General features: G+C 47.4%; 1 protein-coding gene and 1 long non-coding RNA gene across 7 annotated transcripts in view; one reads left to right on the top strand and one right to left on the bottom strand.

Moving 5' to 3' along the window:
• Positions 1 to 24,506, top strand: part of LOC141069520 (immunoglobulin lambda-1 light chain-like) — a 1,030,357-nt gene that overhangs the window by 68,689 nt on the left and 937,162 nt on the right. The window lies entirely within an intron of this gene.
• The window catches only part of LOC141069522 (uncharacterized), a 209,683-nt gene that overhangs the window by 84,290 nt on the left and 100,887 nt on the right, over positions 1 to 24,506 (bottom strand). For all 3 annotated transcript variants that reach the window (XR_012226584.1, XR_012226582.1, XR_012226583.1), the window contains one exon: positions 5,752 to 6,028. This is a non-coding gene — a long non-coding RNA (uncharacterized lncRNA). The remainder of the gene's footprint in view (positions 1 to 5,751; positions 6,029 to 24,506) is intronic.

Below are 24,506 nucleotides of genomic sequence, written 5' to 3'. Positions count from 1 at the left end.
GCGCTAAGAGGGAGACGTTCAGAAAAGGCACATATGTTGGCGGAGTGTTGGAAGGGATTACTTCATCTTGCCTGGAAGTTGGCGGAGCTCCTGACCCGGAGGACACGGCACGGATGCGGGCACCTGTAACACAACAGACTGTGAGTAAAGCTTTGGAACTACATGCCCTGGTGTCCTCCACTTATTCCTGCGTCAACCTGCCCGACACTGCTACATCCCTCCTGCACCCGAAACAACACCATCTAAGTGTCACTTCACCTACTCTGCCCTGGGACTACAGCCCTGCCTGTGGAGGGCTGTAACATCATTGCTGCACCACACCATCTGTCCCAGAGGAGCTGTTTGCAGCGTCAGCTTAACATCTTCCTTGCCGAACATCACAGGTGGCGTCACGAATCACTTATAAACTTTCACCACCATAAGCACACTGAAACGACTCCCGTTGATTAGATCAACCGGCCCGGTACCGAGTACCCCACAGCCCTGGCGTGTGAGGGCGCTCCATTTCCTTCTTTTGAATTCCGTCCCATCTGTAGTATGATTTTGCACATCGCTTCCTATATACAGTACGAGCACCCACATAGCCTCCTATATACAGTATGAGGCCACATATAGCCTCCTATATACAGTATGAGCCTCCACATCGCTTCCTTTATACAGAATGAGCACCCACATAGCCTCCTATATACAGAATGAGCCTGCACATCGCTTCCTATATACAGTATGAGGCTGCATATAGCCTCCTATATACAGTATGAGGCCACATATAGCCTCCTGAATACATTGTTTGCCACCATATTGCCTCCCATATACAGTGTGAGTCCCCATATAGCCTGTTATATACAGTATGTGTTATGAGCGGTGGAACGCACTAAATAAAATTATAAATAAAGTGCGTTCACCGCTCTGGGTCCACCGTGCGGTAGTTGGTAAAACCGCTGCTAGATGGTTGCAGAGCTATCAGGCGGGGAAGTGCACAGGGTTTGGACGAGACCCAGATGCAGAAAGCAAGCTCTGTTGAACACAAAGAGCTGCAAGCACAAAGACATATAAAGTAATGCTGGAGCGAGCTCAGTTTTACTCACAGAGCTGCAAACACAAAGACAAGCTCTGTTGCACTCCCAGAGCTGCAAGCATACACAAGCTCTGTTTCACTCACAGAGCTGCAAGCACATACAAACTGTTTCACCCACAGAGCTGCAAGCATACATACATGTGTAATAACGCTGAGTCTGTTTTTAGACTCACAGAGTCTCAGCGAAAGTGTCACGGTATTTACAGTCACAGAAGTAGCCTATGGCAGCAGGACTACTCCCTTTAGACCTACCGTTTGTTAAGACACGAGACGTCGCAACTGCGGACGCGGGTATAGGCTGCAACTGCAGCGCAGTGAGGGCAGCAGGCAAGACGCTGCAAACTGCTGGCACAATGCAGACGCTAAGCTGCTGAAAAGATATAGCTGGAGCGCGCTAGCGCTGCTACTGGCGGCTGCCCAATCACTCACACAATCGTAATATCAGAGGGAAGGGGTTTCATAATAAGTCATCCACCAGTCCAAGCATCCATACCAAACACACAGCAGCAAGTATGAGAATACTAGCGCATGGCTGAACGGCCATGCGCACTTTTTATAGCGTACGGACCTGCCGGAAATCTCCAGAGCCCTGAGCTGAACCAATGAAATCAGGAGCAGGACCTGAGCTCCTGACTCCTGAACTCCAATGGGAGCTCATTCCACGAGCATGCTCAGAAGCTGGCTGAAGGACTTAGCCTCTGGAGACAAATGTGAGGATCTGAATCTCTGCATATGTATGGCAGGACAAAGATTCCTAACATTACCCCCCCTCCTAAGGCCCCCTCCTCCCTGAACCTTCTGGGCGACTGACCCGTGCCCTACGATGGCACAGGGCTCAAACTCATCCGAGGACGAGCTTGGTGTCCAGGTAGGTGTTACAGTCACCCGAGACACCTGGAAGGCATCAGTGGAATCGAGGTCACCAGGTTTCAAGAGGGACACCTGGGAGATGGCAGGAGCGGGAATGACCGAAGCACGCCACCGCATGTCGGCAGATGTCACCACACTCTGCCTGGGATGGTTAGGCTGAGCACAAAAGGTGCAAGCCTGAATAAATTTTTTAATGTCCCAAGCTCTATGGGGCCACCAATACGCACCAGCCAGTAGCTTAGAGACCTGCATATAGCCCCGATGATGGTGCGTGTTAGGCGCATGTGCCCAGGTGAGCACCTGAGCCCTGAGATGAGGAGGCACAAAAGTCTCGATGACCGGTTCAGACTCCACGTTTTGCGGGGAGACGGCTTCCGAAGAAACCGCACAAACATGGTGACAACCGCAAATGGAATCCTGGTCGGAGTCTGAATTAAGGTTGGTACGAGATATCTCCATGGGCTCAGGAGGTAGAACCTCTGGCTCCACCAGCTCAGGAGGTTCAAAAAATTTGGGAGCTGAAACGGATTTGCGCTTGGAGTGCGCCCGCTCCATACCGCGCTCCGAAAAATGGAGGTCAATCCGTGAGGAGATGGAGATTAGCTCCTCTAAACTGGTGGGGATCTCTCTAGTAGAGAGAGCATCCTTCACGTGCTCTGCTAGACCTCGCTAAAAGACGTGGATTAAGGCCCTGTCGGACCATTCCAACTCGGATGCCAGTGTCCGAAAACCAACGGCATACTGGCTGACCGAGAGTGACCCCTGGGTAAGGGTGAGTAATTGCAGAGACGTGTCGTGAGTGACCCGAGGACCGAGAAAAACTTGCCTGATGGTTGTAAGCAAGTTGGCAGCGGTCCGAATCTGAGGATCACCACGTTCCCACAGAGGAGTAGCCCATTCCAGCACCTTGCCCGACAGTAGGGAAACAATAAAGGCCACCTTAGCCCGCTCCGTGGGGAATTGAGCAGCCAGCAGCTCCAGGTGTATCGAGCACTGGCTGATGAAACCCCTGCAGGAGGCGCCATCCCCAGAATATTTATTGGGCAACGGGAGGTGGGTAACTGTCGGCGCAGGGACGGACCTGGACATACGCTCTACCGCCTCTGAGTGCCTGAACAGCAGCATCTGTGGCCTGCGCAGCTGCGAGAGACCTCTCAAGGGTAGCCAGACGAGCCTCGAGCTGTCGCACGACCTGTAACAGCTGCTGCTGGTCTGCCATCTCTAGCCAGACCCTGGGGCTAGTATTATGTTATGAGCGGTGGAAAGCACTAAATAAAATTATAAATAAAGTGCGTTCACCGCTCGGGGTCCACCGTGCGGTAGTTGGTAAAACCGCTGCTAGATGGTTGCAGAGCTATCAGGCGGGGAAGTGCACAGGGTTTGGACGAGACCCAGATGCAGAAAGCAAGCTCTGTTGAACACACAGAGCTGCAAGCACAAAGACATATAAAGTAATGCTGGAGCGAGCTCAGTTTACCTCACAGAGCTGCAAACACAAAGACAAGCTCTGTTGCACTCCCAGAGCTGCAAGCATACACAAGCTCTGTTTCACTCACAGAGCTGCAAGCACATACAAACTCTGTTTCACCCACAGAGCTGCAAGCATACATACATGTGTAATAACGCTGAGTCTGTTTTTAGACTCACAGAGTCTCAGCAAAAGTGTCACGGTATTTACAGTCACAGAAGTAGCCTTCGGCAGCAGGACTACTCCCTTTAGACCTACCGTTTGTTAAGACACGAGACGTCGCAACTGCGGACGCGGGTATAGGCTGCAACTGCAGCACGGCGAGGGCCGCAGGCAAGACGCTGCAAACTGCTGGCACAATGCAGACGCTAAGCTGCTGAAAAGGTATCGCTGGAGCGCGCTAGCGCTGCTACTGGCGGCTGCCCAATCACTCACACAATCGTAATATCAGAGGGAAGGGGTTTCATAATACGTCATCCACCAGACCAAGCATCCATACCAAACACACAGCAGCAAGTATGAGAATACTAGCGCATGGCGGAACGGCCATGCGCACTTTTTATAGCGTACGGGACCTGCCGGAAATCTCCAGAGCCCTGAGCTGAACCAATGGAATCAGGAGCAGGACCTGAGCTCCTGACTCCTGAACTCCAATGGGAGCTCATTCCACGAGCATGCTCAGAAGCTGGCTGAAAGGACTTAGCCTCTGGAGACAAATGTGAGGATCTGAATCTCTGCATATGTATGGCAGGACACAGATTCCTAACAGTATGAGCCCCTATATAGCCTCCTATATCTAACTGCATTCACCTCAGTATCATTCATTTTCTATGAGACTGCTCTGTTCTCATGTTGTGCATTTATACATTTAGTAGGGCTTAATGGAATTATTGTGCTTGTTACACATCAACTCTGAAGTTGCGCTCACTTATTAGACTTTACTTGGGGAAACTTTAAAATATAATAATGATCCTGTCTAGTGACAAGTTTATTTTACAGGCTTCTGGAGAAAGGCATAATGCCAGTCATTCAAGGGTTAATTCTTTGAATCACTGAGAGGGACTTTCTAGCCAATGAAACCACAGTATAAAACACCTGTGGTAACTATGGCAACCGTGCTGATGTCATAAACACATGCATCTATGATGCAGGAGAAGATTCCAGAACCACAAGTCATTCCGCCATAGGAGGAGCCGTACTTGATGTGTCTGGAGACCTGGAGCTTCATCACTCCACAATGGGAGGAAGGGGACACCGCCTAGCCAGCCAGATCAGCCATAGCGCCTAGCCAGCAAGATCAGCCATACCGCCTAGCCAGCCAGATCAACGGGGTGACAGATGTTGCAGCCAGATCTCCGTCACGTCCGGTACTCGCCGCCTTCACCTTTATATGGACGGCCTGGAGAGGTCGCATTAGGCTTCTCCATAACAAATATGATACAATGTACAAATTCTGGTACAATTTGCTGTTACATGTTGGCATTAACCTTCTAAGCCCAAGGGAAGGGCAGTCCTACAGCCATGGTTCCCTAGAGGTTTCCACCACAGGGGGTTTTTCCTCTCCTGAGTGCTGAAGGATGATTCTTCGTGAGTCGGGGGTTCTGCCATTTTCAGTGTCTTTTTCATAGTAATTGGCTGATTCTAAATTTCAGACACTGAATAAAATAATAATTATGAGATTTGGAATAAAATTCGGTCGATTTAACATCCAATAAAAGTGTTTTGTGTGTTTCTTTCACAATCTTGGGTTGGTGGGATTTTGTTGGGGATCAGGATCCAGCATCTATGATCAAGCCATGAAGCCAGATATGGAGTCGGAGCAATTTAACCCTGTGCTGGAAGACAGGATGGAGCAGAGATGACAAAGTGTTACTGCACAATTAGCACAAGTTCACACTCTTCCTTACATTCAGATACATAAGGGGATTCAGGGCCGAATTGGGACTAAAAAGCAGCCCTGGCACACAAAATTCACCGTAGAACACTGATAAAGCAAAATCCCACATGACCTATCTGTTACCAGGGCCAGAGTAAAGTATTTTGGTGTCCAAGGCAGATGATGCTGAAGGCGCCCATTTTGCCTTTCTACCAAACTAATTCTTCCCTTTTCCATTAGGTCTATGACATCATGTGATTAATAACTGACGAGCTGAATCCCTCTAAGTCAGGCACATGTACATTTGTATCTCATGAACCTACAACTCCCAGTATGTCCTTAACAATGGTAGGGAGATGCTGGGAGTTGTTATCAGTCTTTATCAGACTGCGGACTATACAGGAACCACAGTACTGATGAGACGCAGTCAGTATCAACAAGTAAAAATTTCCATCCTGGTACCTTATAAGTGACCTCTTCTCTGATTGAGTCTTTTCTTTCTCTTAGTCTCCATCTTGTCCAGATGCCATGATGACTTTTCTCATCCACATCTCCTTTCTTTAGACTTTTCTCTTTTCCAGTCTTCTGCAGCACATCCAGACACGGAGTCCTTTAAAAATAACCGTGTTATTAAAATGTTCCTGAATAAAAAATATCTGTCCATATTATGACCTAAATAAGCCTCCTCTAGTATATGGCCTCCACACTGTCCTGTAGTCCTTCTGTTCAGAGATGGTAGCTGGGAAAACACAACAATTGAAACAATATCATCAGGACAGAAAGCAGGTTACATTCACAATATGCCAAAAACAGCCCTACGCCTTAAATAGGGGGATTATAAAAGTGAGCACAATGGTCACTCCCAACATGTAATTATCTACTAAAGACATGGAGTCAACAATCCACCAAGAAAATATAACAATATTTTGTATCATTAAATTGTAACATCAAGAAGGCATACACGTATATACACACATATATCAGTACCCCGGATATTCAACTTATTGGGGATACAATTGTGGCATGCCTTTATATGACTGGGGATGGTCTTTAACGTGCTCACACCATCCACATCATGTGCGTTGAGTTTTTACATGTAGTTCCCGGGATGTAAGGCCAATATAAATCAGCTTACAATCACATATGGCATAATATACAACATGAGTTATGTTTACTCGCGGCACTTGTCACTTTAAGATTAACCCCTTAGCGACAGAGCCAGTTTGCAGCTTAATGACCAGGCCAATTTTTACAATTCTGACCACTGTCCCTTTATGAGGTTATAACTCTGGATCGCTTTAATGGATCCTGCTGATTCTGAGACTGTTTTTTCGTGACATATTGTACTTCATGTTAGTGGTAAAATTTCTTCGATAAGTCTTGTGTTTATTTATGAAAAAAATAGAAATATGGCAAAAAATTTTAAAATTTTGCAATTTTAAAACTTTAAATTTTTATGCCGTTAAATCAGAGAGATGTGTCACATAAATTTCTTAATAAATAACATTTCCCACATGTCTACTTTACATCAGCACAATTTTGGATGCAAAATTTTTTTTTGTTAGGAAGTTATAAGGGTTAAAAGTTGACCAGCGATTTCTCATTTTTACAACAAAATTTACAAAGCCTTTTTTTTAGGGACCACATCATATTTAAAGTCATGTTGAGGGGTGTACATGACAGAAAATACCCAAAAGTGGCACCATTCTAAAAACTAGACCCCTCAAGGTGCTCAAAACCACATTCAAGAAGTTTATTAACCCTTTAAGTGCTTCACAGGAACGAAAGCAATGTGGATGGAAAAAATTAACATTTAACTTTTTTGTGGAAAAAAATTACTTCAGAACCAATTTTTTTTTTATTTTCACAAGTGTTAAAAGAGAAAATCAACCACAAAATTTGTTGTACAATTTCTCCTGAATACGCCGATACCCCATATGTGGGGGTAAACCCCTTTTTCAGCACACGGCAGAGCTCGCAAGGGATGGAGCACCGTTTGACTTTTTCAACGCAGAATTGGCTGGAATTAAGATCGGATGCCATGTTGCGTTCGGAGAGCCCTTAATGTGCCTAAACAGTGGAAAACTCCAACAAGTGACCCCATTTTGGAAACTAGACCCATTAAGGAACTTATCTAGATGTGTGGTGAGCACTTTCAACCTTCAAGTGCTTCACAGAAGTTTATAACGTAGAGCCGTGAAAATAAGAAATCCATTTTTTTTTCCACAAAAATGATCTTTTCACCCCCAAATTTTTATTTTTACAAGGGTAACAGGAGAAATCATACCCCCACAGTTATTATGCGATTTGTCCTGAGTACGCTGATACCCCATATGTGGGGAGGAACCACTGTTTGGGTGCATGGGAGAGCTTGGAAGGGAAGGAGTGCCATTTTGGAATGCAGACTTTGATGGAATGGTCTGCGGGCATCATGTTGCGTTTGCAGAGCCCCTGATGGGCCTAAACAGTGGAAACCCCCAACAAGTGACTCCATTTTGGAAACTAGACCCATGAAGGAACTTATCTAGATGTGTGGTGAGCACTTTGAACCTTCAAGTGCTTCACAGAAGTTTATAAACGCAGAGCCGTGAAAATAAGAAATCCATTTTTTTTCCACAAAAATGATCTTTTCGCGCCCAAATTTTTATTTTTACAAGGGTAACAGGAGAAATCATACCCCCACAGTTATTATGCAATTTGTCCTGAGTACACTGATAGCCCATATATGGGGGGGAACCACTGTTTGGGCGCATGGGAGAGCTCGGAAGGGAAGGAGTGCCATTTTGAAATGCAGACTTTGATGGAATGGTCTGCGGGCATCATGTTGCGTTTGCAGAGCCCCTGATGGGCCTAAACAGTGGAAACCCCCCACAAGTGACCCCATTTTGGAAATTAGACCCCCTAAGGAACTTATCTAGATGTGTGGTGAGCACTTTGAACCTTCAAGTGCTTCACAGAAGTTTATAACGTAGAGCCGTGAAAATAAGAAATCCATTTTTTTTCCACAAAAATGATCTTTTCGCGCCCAAATTTTTATTTTTACAAGGGTAACAGGAGAAATCATACCCCCACAGTTATTATGCAATTTGTCCTGAGTACACTGATACCCCATATGTGGGGGGGAACCACTGTTTGGGCGCATGGGAGAGCTCGGAAGGGAAGGAGTGCCATTTTGGAATGCAGACTTTGATGGAATGGTCTGCGGGCATCATGTTGTGTTTGCAGAGCCCCTGATGGGCCTAAACAGTGGAAACTCCCAACAAGTGACTCCATTTTGGAAACTAGACCCATGAAGGAACTTATCTAGATGTGTGGTGAGCACTTTGAACCTTCAAGTGCTTCACAGAAGTTTATAACGTAGAGCCGTGAAAATAAGAAATCCATTTTTTTCCACAAAAATGATCTTTTCGCGCCCAAATTTTTATTTTTACAAGGGTAACAGGAGAAATCATACCCCCACAGTTATTATGCAATTTGTCCTGAGTACACTGATACCCCATATGTGGGGGGGAACCACTGTTTGGGCGCATGGGAGAGCTCGGAAGGGAAGGAGTGCCATTTTGGAATGCAGACTTTGATGGAATGGTCTGCGGGCATCATGTTGCGTTTGCAGAGCCCCTGATGGGCCTAAACAGTGGAAACCCCCCACAAGTGACCCCATTTTGGAAATTAGACCCCCTAAGGAACTTATCTAGATGTGTGGTGAGCACTTTGAACCCCCAAGCGCGTCACAGAAGTTTATAAACGCAGAGCCGTGAAAATAAAAAGTCTTTTTTATTTCCACAAAAGTGATTTTTTTAGACCCCAATTTTTAGACCCCCAAAGTTGGTAAATAGTGGAAACCCCTCAATTCTTGCTCCAACCCTAACCCCAACACACCCCTAACCCTAATCCTAACCCTAATCCTAGTTCGCCCTAACCCTAACCCTTAACCCTAGCCCAACCCTAACCCTTAACCCTAGCCCAACCCTAGCCCTTAACCCTAGCCCAACCCTAACCCTAGCCCTAACCCTAGCCTAACCCTAACCTAACCCTAGCCTAACCCTAACCTAACCCTAGCCTAACCCTAACCCTAGCCTAACCCTAACCCTAGCCCTAACCCTAGCCTAACCCTAACCCTAGCCTAACCCTAGCCTAACCCTAGCCTAACCCTAACCCTAGCCTAACCCTAACCCTACCCCTAGCCTAACCCTAACCCTAACCCTTATGGAAAACTGAAAAAAAAAATATTTTTTTTATTTCATTATGTGTGCCAGAATAAGGGGGTGATAAAAGGGGGGGTTATGTACTATTTTTATTATTTTGATCACTATGATCGTTTATCATAGTGATCAAAATAATGAATGGAATCTGCCAGCCGGAGCCAGTAGATTCCCGGCGGGCGCACTGCGCATGCGCCCGCCATTTTCAAGATGGCGGCGCCCATCGGATGACGCCGGCGGGCGCGGGACCACCGGGAGGGGACGGAGGACAAGGGAGAGGTACCGGGAGGGGACCGGGGACCCTATTTCTCTATCCTCTGATGTGCGATCACATCAGAGGAAAGAGAAATTAAATGTAAAATCGCGGCTTTTTTTTTTTTGCGGTCGCCGTTATAGGGTTAATAACGGCGATCGCAAAAGCGGGGGTCGGTAAAAACCGACCGATTCATGTTCTCTGGGGTCTCGGCTACCCCTGGCAGCCGAGACCCCGGAGAAAATCCGACACTGGGGGGCGCTATTCACTTAAATCACAGCGCCGTGAATTAACGGCGCTGTGGTTTAAGTACCCTTAATTACCGCCGTTAAAAGGCGTATCGGCGGTCGTTAAGGGGTTAACACATTAGTTTTTGCCGGTATTAGATTAGGTCATGCACAATACCACTTACCATTGTATTCTGTCTATGCTTAGCCTAGAAACGTAATAGCGTATAGCCATTACTAATTTGCCCATACCTAAGATGGAGTCTGCTCAGTACGCCTGAGATGTGATGCGAATCAGAGCATTTCCAACTGCACCTTTTCATTGACACCTGGCAATCATTGATGTCACAGGAGATTTCCGCATGTCCCGGCGTGTCAGCTAGGTCGCCAGAATTGATGTAATCTCCGCAGAGGCATAGCTAGGGGTTCAGCTCAGGGGGGGCAAAACATCTGAGTGGGCCCCTAACAGGAGAACATGTCAATGGTGCAACCGCACATGGGCGCAAGAGGTAAGGGGGCCCATATCTACCTCCAAAGAAGGTGCTCTTGGGCTGCAAAGGGCCCATATATTGTTCTTGCACAGGGGCCCTTTCTGTCTGTGTCTCCTTGTGGCCACTAACTAGGTAATCATGCTATGGCGGTATAGGGGAACCTCAAGAGATGACCACACTGTTATTGAAAATAAATCTCTATACAAAGACCAGCACTGATATTACCGCCATATGGTGACACATAGTGGTAGATACCAGTCCTACAGAACATATAAGAGATTACAGTACAGTTATAGATGGTGACTTACAGCTGACGTTCTTTCAGGTGTTCCCGTCTATTCCATGTGGCCCAGACAGACATGTCTACTTCTCCAGCCAGGACTCATCTGCAGAGATTGCAACAAAGACACATCTGACTTCTCACATTTCCAGCACCGTTCACATGTAGAATCATAATCCTTGTGTCCAATCCCCTGCTCAATGCAGGATTCACTAAACCATTTCAGACAGATGTCTGTCCAGCCTCTGTTTGAAGACCCCCATTGAAGGAGAACTCACCACCTCTCATGGCAGCCTGTTCCACTCATTCATCACCCTCACTGTCAAAAGTTTTTTTCTAATATCTAATCTGTATTTTCTCCCTTTCAGCTTCATCCCATTGCTTCTTGTGTTTCCATGTGCAAATGTATTCCCAGCCTGAACAAACTCCTCATCCTGCTGATACCCCAATACTGAGCCGCTGCTGCCATATGTTTCCCTATTACTGCACCTACTGTGTGGTACAAAAACAGAGCTCCTCTTACTGCCCCATATAGTATATAGTAATGCCAACACTGTGCCCTTTACATCATAATAATGCCTCCTTTGTGATCGCTAGATGGTAAAATTGCCTCCAAGAAAATATTAATTTCATGTGCCCTTCACATTTTTTCCCTAGAAAGTAATACCGTATATACTCAAGTATAAGCCGACCCGAGTATAAGCAGACCCCCCCCCTAATTTTGCCACAAAAAAAACTGGGAAAACTAATTGACTCGAGTATAAGCCTAGGGTGGGAAATGCTCCATAGATTATTCCCCCATATGGTGTCCCCAGAAGAAGCTCCATAGATTATTCCCCCATATGCTGCCCCCATAAGAAGCTCCATAGATTATTCCTCCATATGCTGCCCCCATAAGAAGCTCCATAGATTGTTCCCCCATATGCTGCCCCCATAAGAAGCTCCATAGATTGTTCCCCCATATGCTGCCCCCATAAGAAGCTCCATACATTATTCCCCCATATGCTGCCCCCATAAGAAGCTCCATAGATTGTTCACCCATATACTGCCCCCATAAGAAGCTCCTTAGATTATTCCCCCATATGCTGACCCCATAAGAAGCTCCTTAGATTATTCCCCCACGTGCTGCTGCTGCTGCTGCATGTAAAAATAAAAAAATGACATACTCACCTCTCCGTCGCTGGGTGTCAGATACTCACCTGTCCTGCGTCCATGGCTGCTCACCGCTATCTGCCACGTCATCGCACTAATCACGTCACCGCGCCCTCTGCTGTGTGAAGTCACTGACCGATGACAGACAGCAGCAAGCAGCCATGGACGCAGGACAGGTGAGTATCGTTATACTTACCCGTCCTGACGCTGTCTCTTGAGCCCCCAGCTTCTCCACGCTCTCTCTTCCTGCGTTCAGCGGTCATGTGATACCACTCATTAAAACTCATGAATATGCGCATATTCATGAGTTTTAATGAACGGTACCACGTGACCGCTGAAGGCAGGAAGAGAGAGTGCGGAGAATCTGGGGGCTCAAGAGACAGCGTCAGGATGGGTAAGTATGACCTGACACCCCCGCTCCCCCTCCCCCTCCGACCCCCCCGGTGTATATGACTCGAATATAAGCCGAGAGGAGGACTTTCAGCCAAAAAAAATGGGCTGAAAATCTCAGCTTATATTCGAGTATATACGGTAATACTCCATGTGCAACTTTGATGGTCACAATACTGAGTGCCCCTATAACAATAATGTTTAAGTGCCCAATTAACATTTAATTATGTTCCTAAGTTCCCCATGTACAACTCCCCTATATACAGTATGCTGGGCTTACAGCTCCCCTATACACCATATGATGATCCCACAGCTCCCGTACATACATTATGTTTTCCCCCAGTGATCCCCTATATATAGAATGATGTCACCACTGCTCCTCCAATACACAGTATAATTGTTAATAGTGTTCTGACACCATGCGGCGCCTGCACTGAGAGCCCCTCTGCAGGGAGGAAATTAACTTTATTCCTCCCAGCAGCCTTGCTCTTCCAGTCATAGTGGTTGCGCTGGCACGGTATCAGTCACCGCTCTGTGTATAGAAAGTGGCGGCTGTAGCAGTGTAGTACAGGGGCCGACTGGGGGTGGTCCCTTTCGGCTGCGGAACAGACGGGAGCCAGACGCAGAAATCCGTTCAATCAGGTCCAAACTTTATTGGGTGTCCTCTTGACATCCACAGCAGACACAACAGCTTCTGCTCCCTGGCCTGGGTACCTGTCACTTTCCTTCTGCTTCTGTTTGGTGAATGTGGCGCCCCCGGGAGTATGGCCGCCACAGTGGCTTTGCCATCCTCCAGGGGAGGGTAATGCCAGGCTTGGAGACAATGATGGATCTCTCTCACCGTCACTCCATACATGCAGCACAGTTCCACTCCAGGCCAGCAGGGGAACTCTGAGCCAGGATTAAGGGGAGGAGTGCTCTCTGTGGGCCAAGGGGAAGGAGTGGTCAATCAGTCTGCGGAGGGTGAAGTGTGCAGACGTGTAAGGAGAAGCTGGAGGTTGAGCTGCGGAAGGCGAGCTCCCTCAGCGTGAGAACGCAAGAACTAGAGCCTGGTCTCCACGGTTGTACGGACACTTAAGGTCCTGCAACAGACACCAGAGGAGTAGGAGGCTGTAAATGCCCTGCTCCCATCTAAGACTTGAGGGCAAAACAGCAACTTGGATAGAGAGCCGGGACTCAGGAAAGAGGAGCCCCCGAGATAGGCTACAGCTGTCTGCCGTGCAAGTAAGGTTCTTGGGAACATCTGACAGGAAGGACTTCAGTGTAGCTCAGCACTTGGAGTACTTCATTCAATCAGGCGCTAGGAAGGAGACTGCACAGCCCGTCTGTGAGAGAGAATCCCTGAATTTCTTCCAGGCTAGCCTGCTCCAGTACCATCTGTAATCAGAACCCTGGACTGCAGTTATCAAGTAAAGGTACAGAAATTGCACCCCGCTGTGTCTTGTCTGCTTCCTACCCTTCCGGCACTGCTACATCCCCGTGCCAACCACCTCTAGACTGCCCTGGGACTATAGCTTCACCTGTGGGGAGCTATTACATTCTTGCTGCACCACACCATCAGTCCCAGCGGATCTGCATGCAGCGTCGGCTTAACACCTCCCTTGCCGAACACCACAGGTGGCGTCATGAACTATTATTCCATTAACTACAAACCCCCATTGATTTGGGCGCCCAGGGCCACGGACCGGGTCACCGCTGCTGTGACACATCCCCCTGACACCGGCCCGGTACCAAGTACCCCACAGCCCTGGGAGGGCGACCCAATTTGGCGTCACGAACAGGATTACGGAGCCCGGTACCCCCGGGTCCTGTGTGCCATAGACTGTGTGTGAAAATTTTGCGCCATTCGCTGCCACTGCCGCGCTGCTTGGCTTGCGCGGGAAGAAGGGGGCAGGCCTTCATGGGCGGGGCCTGCCGCAGAGCGTGAAGAAGCGAAGTGCCGTGCAGGAAGAGAGAACAGCGCGCGAGAAGAGGAGGAGCTGAGGCCTACAGCCCAGAGCATCAGGCCTGTGAAGTGGCCGCCGGTGAGCTCATACAACCCCCGGCCCTGGCTAACGTTAACTAGGGGGGGAGAGGATGTCCGCACCAAGTAATGATGCAGCGGCGGACGCTGCCGCCAACCCCGCAGCACAGCAAGGAGGAGCGCCTGCAGCAGCGGTCTCCATAATGCCGCTGTCTATGTACTCGGGTGAGTCACATACCCTGAGTGAATTTAAAGAGAGACTGTGCAGTTTGTTTGAAGTTTACCCCCTGTCTGAAAGCCAGAAAGTGAATATCCTGATAGGACAGCTAACGGGTGCAGCACAGAGAGAGGTGAAAGCCTGGCAGGGCACTGATAAAGAGACTGTTGCAAAGATCCTGGCCAAGCTGAGAAGCACCTTTGACACCCACACTGCAGCTGAAATCAAGATGAGGTTTTTTGGCTGTAAACAGAAGGCGCAGGACAGTATCAGGGACTATGCTCTCAACCTGCAGGAGGCACTGCGAGCAGTTAAGCAAGTTGATCCTGACAGTGTGAAAGAGGAAGACAAACTATTAAAGGAGCAGTTTATCGAAGGACTCCTGTCCAGTACCCACAGAGGACAGTTGCGTATCATAATCCTGCAAAACCCCGATCTGGACTTTGCTGAATTTAAGGACAGGGCTATTCGGGTACTGCAGGAATCCACTGACATCCGTCCAGCGCCCCTGACGTGTCCAGCGATCACCTATCATCAGGAAGCAACATCTTTTCCTTCTATCCCTGTGGAAGCTGATGCACAGACTCTGGATAAAGAACCAACTGAGGAGCTGCGTCTTCAAGTCCAGGAGTTGACCAAAGGAATGGCTGCACTTACTAAAACCGTGCAGTCCCTGCAGGTGTCCTCCAAAGAAAAGATCCAGCTTGCTTCCAGTCCAGAGGATGTCCCATGGCTCCGGAGAAGAGCCCCGCCACTTCGAGGAAGGAACAACGATCGCTATGACCAGGACGGATGTCCCATCTGTGGTCGCTGCTACAAGGCAGGTCATCTTGCCAGGTACTGTCCTTTAAACGAGCAACCCCTGGGGCAGAGGGCCAACCCCCAGGAGTAGGATCCCCAGGCCCAAGGAACTGGAGAGCCAAGTATGTGGGAGGAAGACCGATCCTTCCTGTGGTGATTGACAGCATCCCCATGAACGTTTTGCTGGACACTGGCTCCCTGGTGACCACTATGCCGTATATTTTGTATAAGAGGTATTGGGCTGATTCTGAACTCACCCGTGGCCCCACTGATGAACTGACTGTAGATGCTAGTAATGGTCAGTCTTTGCCGCAGATTGGATGTAAAGAGATTACTGTTAAAGTGGGTCGGGTAGAGCTGAAATCTCAGGGCCTGATTGTTGTTGATATTGATCGACGTGAATGTAATCCCATGATGACTCTTGGTACAAATGTAATTGAAAACTGTCTGTCCGAGGTTATTGTCTTGTTGCAACAGGTGGCTGAGACTGCTGGTTCCGGAGAACAAAGAGTCCTGCAGAAGGAGATCCAAGCCCTGATGCAAAGACAACAGGTAGAACTCTCTGGCGGAGAGATTGGCAGCGTCAGAGTGAGTGATGCATTCCCCATTGCAATACCCCCCAGATGTGAAATGTTGGTTTGGTGTCGGGCAGCTATAGGTCTTAGAGGGAGAGATTACCAGGCATTGGTAGAACCAGTATACTCCGATAGCAGGCCCACTGTCCTGACAGCCAGAGGGGTGGTTGATGTCAGAAAAGGGAGAGTACCTGTACGTCTTTTGAATTGTGGGGAAGAGAGGCCAGAATACCTCGGTACGCCACAGTTGCTAAGCTGCTCACTGTTAATAACAACTCTTTGCAGGCAGCAGAGCCTTTGGTCTCATCCGGTCAGGTGGAGGACATTGGCTCTGTGAAGCAGCCAGAGGAGTGGTGCCAGCAACTGCAGGTGGGAACTGACTCTACACCTTCATACCAGAGAAATGTGGTTTATAGAGTGACACAAGAGTATGAGCGGGTATTCAGCAAACACCCACTAGATTTTGGGCAGGCAAAAGGGGTTCAACATCATATTCCCACTGGAGACCATCCACCCATAAAGGAGAGGTACAGACCTATACCCCCAACACAGTAACAGTGTGCTAAGAGTATGCTGAGAGAAATGAAGGAAGCTGGGGTTATTAGGGACAGTTGTAGCCCATGGGCAGCTCCCATAGTTTTTGTAAAGAAAAAGGATGGTACCATGAGAATGTGTGTTGATTACAGGAAAATTAACAGCATTACACATAAAGATGCCTACCCATTACCTAGAATTGAGGAGTCATTGGCTGCACTTAAAACTGCTAATTACTTTTCCACTTTGGATCTCACTAGTGGGTATTGGGAGGTTCCCATGGCAGAGGCAGATAAGGAGAAAACAGCATTTACAACTCCAATGGGTCTCTGTGAGTTCAATTATATGCCATTTGGGCTCTGCACTGCGCCAGGAACATTTCAACGGCTGATGGAGCGCTGCCTGGGACACATGAACTTTGAGACGGTCCTGCTGTACCTGGATGATGTCATTGTTTTCTCCAAAACCTATGAAGATCATCTGGAACACTTGACTGAAGTGTTTGAAGCTTTGTCCAATTTTGGCCTGAAGGTGAAGCCTTCCAAGTGTCACCTCCTGAAGCCTAAGGTACAGTACCTCGGTCACGTGGTCAGTGCAGAAGGTGTGGCCACAGATCCTGACAAGGTCACAGTCATCCGGGACTGGATGAAGCCCAGCAACCTCCATGAGGTACGCCAATTCCTTGGACTGGTAGGCTACTACCGAAGATTCATCAAAGGCTTTACTGAAATAGCCACCCCTATGCAAAACCTTCTGGTTGGGTAGTCCAAGAAGATCAAACAGAAAAATTCCACCTTTGAATGGACTGAAGAGTTGGAAAGGTCCTTCACCAGATTGAAGATGGCTCTCACAGGTGACGAAGTTCTGGCCTACCCAGATTATGAGAAACCCTTTGTGCTGTACACAGATGCCAGCACTGTGGGACTAGGAGAAGTACTGTCGCAAGGAACAGAATGGAAAGGAAAGAGTGATCTCCTATGCCAGCAGAAAGCTGCGCCCCACTGAAAGGAACCCTGACAACTACAGTTCTTTCAAGCTGGAGTTCCTTGCCATAGTCTGGGCTGTCACCGAAAGGTTCAAGCATTACCTAGCCTCCGCAAGGTTTACTATCTTCAGGGACAACAATCCGTTGACCCACTTGGACACTGCAAAGCTATGGAGCAGCAATGGATGGCTCGGCTGTCTAATTATGAGTTTACTATCAAATACCGAGCAGGGCACAAGAATGCCAATGCTGATGCGCTGTCCAGGATGCCTAATCTGCCAGATGCAGGAGAAGACCCTGAGGCTCTTGAGGAAATGGTTACCTCCCTTCCACAGGCCACTTGCGGCCCAGCGTGCTCAGGGAGTGAGAAACAGACGGTCTGGCCTGAAGGAGGTCACCCTGAATCCGTTGCCCCATCATGATGGGGCAGAATTGCAAGATAGGGACCCTGCAGTCCGCCTAGTGAAGGAGCTACTGTCACAAGTTGACTCACGCCCGGAATCAGATGCTCCTGAAGAAACTCAGCAGTTGTGGAAGGAGAGAGGCCGGCTGTTCATTTATGAAGGGAAACTGTGTCGGAGGAGTATCAATGCCCGCACTCATGAGCTGGTTTGGCAGGTGATAGTCCCAAAGAGAGAGGCGTCAATGGTCCTGGAAGCATACCACAATGGAGCTGGACACTTCGGACGGAAGAAGTTGGAAGCATTGCTCCGAGAGAGGTTTTACTGGACTGGTATGAGGAAAGCCATTGAGAGGTGGTGCCGGGAGTGTGGACAGTGTAACCTGCGCAGAAAGGATCGAGACAGCCAGAGAGCTCCTCTACAGCCAATCATCACCAAACAGCTACTTGAGTTGGTAGCCTTGGACCATGTGACGTTGGTTCAAGGCCGGTCAGGCTACATCTATGCTCTTACCATTGTGGACCACTACTCAAGATTCCTGGTAGTTGTGCCTGTCAAAGATCAAACTGCCAGGACAGCAGCCAGAGCATTCCAACAGCATTTCTGTAGACCACATGGGTATCCTGAAAGAGTGCTCACAGACCAAGGTCCAGCTTTCGAGGCAGAAGTGTTCCATGAATTCTGTAACCTGTACAACACCGTACCACCCAAAGACCAATGGCATGTGCGAGAAGATGAATCAGGTAGTGATTGACCTCCTGTCAGCCCCAGAGTTTACTGTTGCAGTTTGCATCCTCTCTCTAACTATTGCTAGCAGGCGATTTCTACTTGCTATTCCATCACTGTTTTGCAGTGGTTTACCCTTTTATATGCCATATGGCGTTATGATATGAAATGAGATATGTTTTTCATGTGTGTTACTTACTGGACTTTCCATTGAGGGGAAAGTGTGAGGGGGATTTCTCCACAGGACATTTTGTCCACACTAGTTCATGAGCACTTTCTTGTCACTTGTCGAGTACTATTGATATTTAATAAAAATTCGAATATTTTTTACATTATGCTAACTGCGTGCTCTTGTTGTTTCTCCTGTTATTAATAGAAGCTACCAAGCAGAATCCAACCAGCAATATCCAGAGAACAGACCGAGTCGTACACAGAGTATCAGGCAACCAGAACACAGCACAAACACACTCAGGGGTCAACAAAACTCTGCCAAGGGCGAAAGTATAACTGACAGGGATGGGAGCTTCCTGAGGCTATAAGAAGCTTTCCCAGAACCAATGAGAGGCCACCATAATAAGCCCCAGGTGTGCAGGTAAGAGTCTGCACCTAGATCAAAACATTAACCCCAGAAGTGCAGGTCCACCAGCACTGGTATCATCACAGTACCCCCCCTCTCAACAGGGGGGCCTCTGGACCCCCAGGCTTGCCCGGGTACCTAGCATGGAAAGCCCGAACCAGGCAATCCGCATGCATCAACCAGGCTGGCACCCAGGACCTGTCCTCCAGGCCCATACCCCTTCCAATGAACCAGGTACTGTACTTACCGCCGTACCAATCTGGAATCTACGATATGACCAATCTCATATTCCACATGTCCCTCAGCCAAAACCGGAGGCGCAGCGGACTCGGATTCTCCCCGGACTGCTTCAAAAGGCTTCAGTAGAGATTTATGGAAGACGTTATGGATCTTGAAAGAGGGTGGAAGGCACAGCCTGTACGCCACTGGATTGATTTTTTTCCACAATCTTGTACAGGCCAATGAATTTGGGGCCCAACTTGGCTGACGGAATCTTTAACTTAATGTTTCGCATGGAGAGCCAAACTTTCTCTCCAATCTGAAACATGGGGGAGCTGGCGATGGTGTAACACGCACGGCTCAGGATCTCTGAGGAGGCATCTCCTAAAGCAACAAATAAAGCAACCCACGGAAGGATTGTTTTCTCGTTACTCAGAGGTACATTCTGATACCCCTTGTCTGAGCTTTGGACATTAAAAAAGACATTTTTGAAATCTGAGGCCTTTTCCCGCCATTTTACTGCAAGGTGACACCATTTTGAACCGTGAGTGAAAAAAAATCCTTTCCCTGCTCCCTCCATTAACCACCGGCTGTCCATGTCCTCAGAAAAAGTATCTCCACGCTTGTCTACCACATTTTAAAGATTTTTATTGTCATTTGGAGATATTTTTTTTACAAAAATCCTGTCATATACCAGCTGATTGGCGGAAAGATACAAAATAGTCCCTACCCTGTGCCTAATCTGACAGGATTTCTCTCGTTGCATAATTAAAAGACATTGACTTTTTTTTGGAATCTCCTCTTGTCTGTTTTAGACCCTTTGGATGTCCCAGGGTGTCCTAATTTCGCTATATTCCCCTGCTTTGTGCGAGGCTGCGGGAGCTATAATGGCTGCGGAGGGATCTCTTTCATCTCAATGTCCTATCTCAAGTATGCCATTTTCCTGTCATAACAGATCTGTGAGGCGGAAGGACACAAAATAGTCGGTGATTTGTGCCTATTTCTATGTTACCTCCGCTCCCCACCGCTCCTGTGCGACTCCACTGGGGTGATCTGCCTTTCTTCAGCGGTGCCGTGTATCAGCTGCCGGCTCCCCTGTTGCATATTTTATGAGCGGGGACTGACGTCACTGAGCCCTGTGTGAAGACTAGCCGCCTGTCACGGCTGCATTTAACCCCTTCCCGACCTGTGACACAGCGTATGCGTCATGAAAGTCGGTGCCAATCCGACCTATGACGCATACCCTGTGTCATGAATTCAAAGCCTCCCTGCGGGTCGGGTGACCGGGGTCAATGAAAGGTCACCTTACCCGCAGATATAGGGGGCTTTGTAATTCACCACAGGGGGCGTCGCTTCGCCCCCACGTGGCTACGATCTCTCTGATTGGCTGTTTCACTTTTAACAGCCAATCAGAGCGATAGTAATATTTCATCAATGAAAATTGCTGAAATATTACAATCCAGCCATGGCCGATGCTGCAGTAGCATCGGACATGGCTGGAGACACCGATTCGACCCCCCCCCGGCGATCTGCCGCCGCTGTCATCATCTGCCCCCCCTCCCATTCCCTCCGCTCCCTGCCAGCTTCCGATAACCCCCTCACCCACTCTCACCGCCCCCGGCACCTTCAAAGTCCCCCTGTCGCTCCCGGTGTCCGGCGGGTCCGGTTCATGGGCGCCGCCATCTTGGAAAATGACGGACACATGCGCAGTGCGCCCGCCCGAATCTGCCGGCTGCAGATTCCATTATTTCATTTTGATCACTCTCACAGTGATCAAAATTAAATAAAAAGTAAATGAACCCCCCGATTATCACCCCCATAGGTAGGCATAACTAATAAAATAAAGAAAATATTTTTATTTTTATTTTTCCATCAGGGTTAGGGTTAGGAAGAGGGTTAGGGTTAGGGTTGGAAAGAGGGTTAGGGTTGGAAAGAGGGTGAGGGTTAGGGTTGGAAAGAGGGTTAGGGTTGGAAAGAGGGTTAGGGTTGGAAAGAGGGTTAGGGTTGGAAAGAGGGTTAGGGTTGGAAAGAGGGTTAGGGTTGGAAAGAGGGTTAGGGTTGGAATTAGGGTTAGGGTTGGAATTAGGGTTAGGGTTGGAATTAGGGTTAGGGTTGGAATTAGGGTTAGGGTTGGAATTAGGGTTAGGGTTGGAATTAGGGTTAGGGTTGGAATTAGGGTTAGGGTTGGAATTAGGGTTAGGGTTGGAATTAGGGTTAGGCTTGTGGTTAGTGTTATGGTTAGTGTTGGGGTTAGGGGTGTGTTGGGGTTAGGTTTATGATTAGGGTTGGGATTAGGGTTAGGGATGTGTTGGGGTTAGGGTTGTGGTTAGGGGTGTGTTGGGGTTAGGGTTGGAGTTAGAATTGAGGGGTTTCCACTGTTTAGGCACATCAGGGGGTCTCCAAACGCGATATGGTGCAACCTTTGATTCCAGCCAATTTTGCGTTCAAAAAGTCAAACGGTGCTCCCTCCCTTCCAAGCCCTGACGTGTGCCCAAACAGTGGTTTACCCCCACATATGGGGTATCAGCGTACTCAGGAAAAATTGCACAACAACTTTTGGGGTCTAATTTCTCCTGTTACCCTTGGGAAAATAAAAAATTGGGGGCTAAAAAATTATTTTTGTGGAAAAAAAAATGTTTTTTTTCATTCTCACGTCTCTGCATTATAAACTTCTGTGAAGCACTTGGGGGTTGAAAGTGCTCACCATACATCTACATAAGTTCCTTGGAAGGTCTCGTTTCCAAAATGGGGTCACTTGTGGGGGGTTTCCACTGTTTAGGCACATCAGGGGCTCTGCAAACGTAATAACGACCGCAGACTATTCCATCAAAGTCTGCATTTCAAAACGTCACTACTTCCATTCCGAGCCCTGACGTGTGCCCAAACAATGGTTCCCCCACACATATGGGGTATCATCGTACTCAGGACAAACTGGACAACAACTTTTGGGGTCCAATTTATCCTGTTACCCTTGTGAAAAAAAAATTGCGGGCTAAAAATCATTTTTTTTGAGGGAAAAAAAATGATTTTTTATTTTCACGATTCTGCGTTATAAACTTCTGTGAAGCACTTGGGGGTTCAAGGTGCTCACCACACATATAGATAAGTTCCTTGGGGGGTCTAGTTTCCAAAATGGGGTCACTTGTGGGGGGTTTCTACTGTTTAGGCACACAGGGGCTCAGCAAATGTAACATGACGCCGGCAGACCATTCCATCAAAGTCAGCATTTCAAAATGTCACTACTTCCCTGCTGAGACCCAACGTGTGCCAAACAGTGGTTCCCCCCCACATATGGGGTACCAGCGTACTCAGGACAAACTGGAAAACAACTTTTGGGGTCCAATTTATCCTGGTACCCTTGTGAAAATAAAAAATTGCCGACTAAAAAATTTTTTTTTAGGAAAAAAAAAAGATTTTTTATTTTCACTGCTCTGCATTATAAACTTCTGTGAATCACCTGGGGGTTCAAAGTGCTCACTATGCATCTAGATAAGTTCCTTAGGGGGTCTAGTTTCCAAAATGGGGTCATTTGTGGGGAAGCTCCAAAGTTTAGGCACACAGGGGATCTCCAAACACGACATGGTGTCCGCTAACGATTGGAGCTAATTTTCATTTCAAAAAGTCAATAGGCGCTCATTCCCTTCTGCGCCCTGCCGTGCACCCAAACAGTGCCCCCCCCCCACATATGGGGTACCAGCGTACTCAGGACAATCTGGACAGCAACTTTAGTGGTCCAATTTCTCCTGTTACTCTTGTGAAAATAAAAAATAGCGTGCTAAAAAATCATTTTTGAGGAAAAAAAATGATTTTTTATTTTCACTGCTCTATGTTATAAACTTTTGTGAGGCACTTGGGGGTTCAAAGTGCTCACTACACATCTAGATAAGTTCCTTAAGGGGTCTAGTTTCCAAAATGGTGTCACTTGTGGGGGAGCTCCAATGTTTAGGCACACAGGGGCTCTCCAAACGCGACATGGTGTCCGATAACGATTGGAGCTAATTTTCCATTCAAAAAGTCAAATGGCGCTCCTTCCCTTCCGGGCCCTGCCGTGCACCCAAACAGTGGTTTATGACCACATATGAGGTATTGGTGTGCTCAGGAGAAATTGCCCAACAAATTTTAGGATCCATTTTATCCTGTTGCCCATGTGAAAATGAAAAAACTGAGGCTAAAAGATAATTTTTGTGAAAAAAAAGTACTTTTTTTTTTTTACGGGTCAATTTGAGAAGCACCTGGGGGTTCAAAGTGATCACTATGCATCTAGATAAGTTCCTTGGGGGGTCTAGTTTCCAAAATGGGGTCACTTGTGGGGGAGCTCCAGTGTTTAGGCACACAGCAACTCTCCAAACGCGACATGGCAAGCGCTAAATATTCCAGCATATTTTCCATTCAAAAAATCAAATGGCGCTCCTTCCCTTCTGAGCCCTGCCGTGCGCCCAACCAGTGGTTTATGACCACATATGAGGTATCGGTGTACTCAGGGGAAATTGCCCAACAAATTTTAGGATCCATTTTATCCTGTTGCCCATGTGAAAATGAAAAAAATTGATGCTGAAAGGAAATTTGTGTTGGAAAAATTAAAATGTCCATTTTTTCCTTCCACATTGCTTTAGCTGCTGTGAAACACCTGAAGGGTTAATAATCTTCTTGTGGTTTTGAGTAGCTTGAGGGGTTCAGTTTTTAGAATGGTGTCACTTTTGGGTATTTTCTGCCATATAGACCCCTGAAAGTGACTTCAAATGTGAGGTGGTCCTTAAAAAAAATGGTTTTGTAAATTTTGTTGTAAAAATGAGAAATCACTGGTCAACTTTTAACCCTTATAACTTCCTAACAAAAAAAATTTTGCTTCCAAAATTGTGCTTATGTAAAGTAGACATGTGGGAAATGTTATTTAGTAACTATTTTGTGTCACATAACTCTCTAGTTTAACAGAATAAAAATTCAAAATTTGAAAATTGCGAAATTTTCAAAATTTTCGCCAAATTTCTGATTTTTCCACAAATAAACGCAAAAATTATCGACCTAAATTTACCACTAACATGAAGCCCAATATGTCACGAAAAAACAATCTCAGAATCGCTAGGATGCGTTGAAGCGTTCCAGAGTTATTACCTCATAAAGGGACACTGGTCAGAATTGCAAAAAATGGCCATGTCATTAAGGTCAAAATAGGCTGGGTCATGAAGGGGTTAAAGTCACAGGGAGCGCGTCTATATCGGCGTGC

Source organism: Dendrobates tinctorius, unplaced genomic scaffold (genome assembly GCF_039654945.1).
Source record: "Dendrobates tinctorius isolate UK_male_01 unplaced genomic scaffold, ASM3965494v1 ptg000265l, whole genome shotgun sequence".
Classification (NCBI taxonomy): domain Eukaryota; kingdom Metazoa; phylum Chordata; class Amphibia; order Anura; family Dendrobatidae; genus Dendrobates; species Dendrobates tinctorius.
The sequence above is the reverse complement of the archived record's forward strand: the minus strand, read 5'-3'. Positions and strand labels throughout refer to the sequence as shown.